At 43.3% G+C, this 3,636-nt stretch overlaps 1 non-coding gene across 1 annotated transcript; it reads right to left on the reverse strand.

Moving 5' to 3' along the window:
- Positions 1–1,422: 1,422 nt before the first annotated feature.
- trnas-aga lies at positions 1,423–1,504 on the reverse strand. Its single transcript has one exon. It is a non-coding gene; the product is annotated as a tRNA-Ser (tRNA).
- Between the last annotated feature and the right edge of the window lie 2,132 nt (positions 1,505–3,636).

Genomic DNA, 3,636 nt, shown 5'->3' on the forward strand with positions numbered 1-3,636 from the left:
CTTGATTGTCTCAAATTTAACTCTCGTCATTCTTTTAATCCTGACATACCTATGGAAAACCTTAGGGTTAACCCTGACCCTATCTGCCAACAACTTCTCATGTCTCCTCCTGGCTCTTCTCAGCTCTCTTTATAGGTCTTTCCTGATATCGTTGGAACACTCGAGCGCTCTAACTGTGTTTTCACATTTTGTCCTAACATAAGACTTCTTGTTCTTCTTGACCAGGGATTCCACTTCCTTCGTAAACCACGGCTCACGCGTTCTATATCTTCTCCCTGCCTGACAGGTACATACTTATCCTGGACACACAGGAGCTTTTCCTTGAATAAGCTCCACATTTTAATGTGCTCACCCCCTGCAGTTTCCTACCCCATTCTACGCTTCCTAAATCTTACCTCATTGCATCGTAATTTCCCTTCCACCAGCTGAAACTCTTGCTCCGTGGAGTACACCTATCCCTTTCAATCACGAAAGTAAACCTGAGAGAATTGTGATCGCTGTCTCCAAAGTGCTCACCTACTTCCGAATCTAAAACCTGGCCAGGCTCGTTACCCAGTACTAAATCGAAAGTGGCTTCGTCCCTTGAAGGCATGTGTACGTACTGTGTCAGGAAGCCCTCCTGCACACACTGGGCAAAAAATGACTCATCTATTGTACTCGTACTGTAGTGATCCCAGTAAATATTTGGATATTGTCTTGAGTGTTCCAGAGTTTTTCATTGTCCCAGAGTCTAGATGAAGTTCGCATTCCTCACGTACGTGAGCGAGAATGATTTCAATGTCTCAGATCAGTTCCTGTCCCGAGAACATCAGAGTCAATGTCCCGTCCTCTACTCCGTCCGACAGTTCACGCTTCTTGATTCTCCTCTGATTCCATGTCCCAAAGAGTTTCTCAAGATTTACAAAGCTGGAGCCTAAATTACATGGTTTGCTTCCTAAATATTTTTTCATCTGCCAGCTGACAATATTTCCACAGTATCTCCTCACAATCCTCTGGCTTGCACCATGTCCAGGGATGAGAAGTCCCGTTTGGTGGAGAGATTCCCGAGGCTAATGAGTTTCACTTTGGAACAAAGATGGGTAAGTAGCGATTTCCTGCGGTTGTTTCTAATGATGGAGAGGGAGCGGTGGGGAATGAGCACTTTGACGAGCAGGAGGAAGTGTTGCCAGTGACCCGAGTCAGAGAACAGTGGACAGGGATTAAAGGAATCGAATTAAAATAGCACTTCTGATCAGGACGTTCAATAACAGTTGCAGAAACCCAATGTGTCGAGCAGTGTATCTGGAAAGAGAAACAGAGATAGTGTTTTAACTATGGAACATTTCTGATGAAGAACTCGAGTTTCCCAAGTCTAATCAAATTACCGGCCTGGTTCAAAAAATAGTTTTTCTGAAATTTGTACCAGCAGGAAAGCATCCATAACGTAGTCAGCAGGATTCGAACCTACGTGGGGAAACCCCAACGGATTTCTAATCCATCGCCTTAACCACTCGGCCATGACTACATATAGCGCGGAGTATTTGAGCATTGACCAAATCAGCCGTGATCTCATTGAAAGCTCTCGCTGACTTGAGCGAAATGCTTCCACCTCCTTTCATACCTTTGCTGTCATTTGTAAGATGTGAGACACCAATATAAAAGAAGAAAAGCACAAAGGTAGGAAAAGATATTTGCAGGCAAACTGAGTCAAAATTATTTATTGAAAGGAAAATCACACTTGGCAATTTGCCATATCTCTTTGCGAACATGACCAGCTGAAGTAAACAGAGGAGCTATTGATCTGAGTATTCTCGGACCTGAACCAAACAAAGTTTAGTGACATATTCATTTCTTTTTCTGGCGAACGAAATGATCTTTCCTGATGGTTACAATGAAAGAGATGGTTCCCAATAAAAGACAGAGATTAATTCGCATGTAGATATATTTCAATGTGACACGATTCATTTTCAGTCCCTAATTACCCCAGAGATAAAGGAGATGAGTTACTTTTCTTCACTCTTCAACTCCTCAGCACGGAGTTACAAACATGAAACCGCTAAAGATGGAGTTCATGAATTGGGAACAAGAGACACTGAAGAAACTTGGCAAAAGGGAGGACTGCAGATGCTGGAAACCTGACTTTAGATCAGAGTGATGCTGGAAAAGCACAGCAGGTCAGGCTGCATCCGAGGAGCAGGAGAGTCGACGTTTCTGTTGCCAGTCATGCTCCGCTGCACAAACAATTTTCGATTTTGGCTCAGATTTCCAGCACCTGCAGCTATTTGTTTTATGTTAACCTTCATAATGTTTTGGACAAAACCAATGACCTGCCGGCATCGGAAAATCGGCAGAAGTACTTGTACGCCGATATGTTTGCTGAACAATACAACCATTCCATGAGCGGGAATACGATCCGGGCCACAGTGCTGAGAATACCGAATCCTCACAAGTAAGTAACAAGACAAGGCGATAGATACTATCGTATTTGGTGTAAATAAAACACCCAGTCTGAACATTTTCGTTGCAGAGTGTTTTCAAATTGTCTTCGACGATTTACAAAGTGGGAAAAGGCCATTCTGCCCGTGTGCATTGCGGCTAATCAGAGAGCCATCCATTCTAGTCGAAGTTCCGAACTTTGGCCCAAAGTCTCACGTGTTCTAATGTTTCCAGGTCAAATGTCAATGAGGTTATCCTATGTTCTTACATGGCACAATGATGGGACAGAAGTATAACGAATGACGAGTAGGAGGAAGTGTTGCCACTGACCCGAGTCAGAGAACATTGGACAGGGATTAAAGGAATCGAATGAAAAGCAGCAGTTCTGCTCAGGACGTTCAATAACAGCTACAGATGTATCGAGCAGTGTATCTGGAAAGAGAAAAAGAGATAATGTTTTAAATATGGAACATTTCTGATGAAGAACTCGAGTTTCCCAAGTCTAATCAAATTACCGGCCTGGTTCACAAAATAGTTTTTCTGAACTTTGAGCGAAAATTATACCAGCAAGAAAGCATTCATAACATAGTGAGCAGGATTCGAACCTACGTGGGGAAACCACAATATATTTTTTAAACCATCGCCTTTACCACACGGCCATTACTACAGACAGCTTGTTCGGGTTGGGCATTGACCAAATCAGCCGTAATCTCATTGAAAGCTGCCGTTGACTTGATGCGCTCAATGCTTCCATTCTCCTCTCCCACCTCTGCTGTCAATTGTGAGGTGCGAGACACCAAAGTAAAGGAAGAAAAAACAACGTTAGGAAAAGATATTTGCAGCCAAACTGAGTCAAAATTATTGATTGAAAGGACAATCCCACTTTGGCAATTTGCTAGATCTCTTTGCAAACATGATCAGCAGAGCTGATCAAGAAAGGTATTGATCTGAGTCTTCTTGGACATGAAACAATCCAAGGTTAGTGACATATTCATTTCTTTTTCTGGCGAAGGAGCTGGTCTTTCCAGATGCTCACAATGAAAGAGATTTTTCCCAATAAAAGACGGCAAATAAGTCCCATCTAACGCTGACACCATCGTGAGCGCTGCTGTTTCACAATACCACAGAGTCAGGGTCAATTCCCGCCTCATGCAACTGAATGTGTGGAGTTTGCACATTCTGCCCGTGGCTGCGTGCACTTGCCGTGGTTTTCTCCCACAG

The sequence above is a fragment of the Chiloscyllium plagiosum genome, chromosome 3 (genome assembly GCF_004010195.1).
Source record: "Chiloscyllium plagiosum isolate BGI_BamShark_2017 chromosome 3, ASM401019v2, whole genome shotgun sequence".
NCBI classification, from domain to species: Eukaryota; Metazoa; Chordata; class Chondrichthyes; order Orectolobiformes; family Hemiscylliidae; genus Chiloscyllium; species Chiloscyllium plagiosum.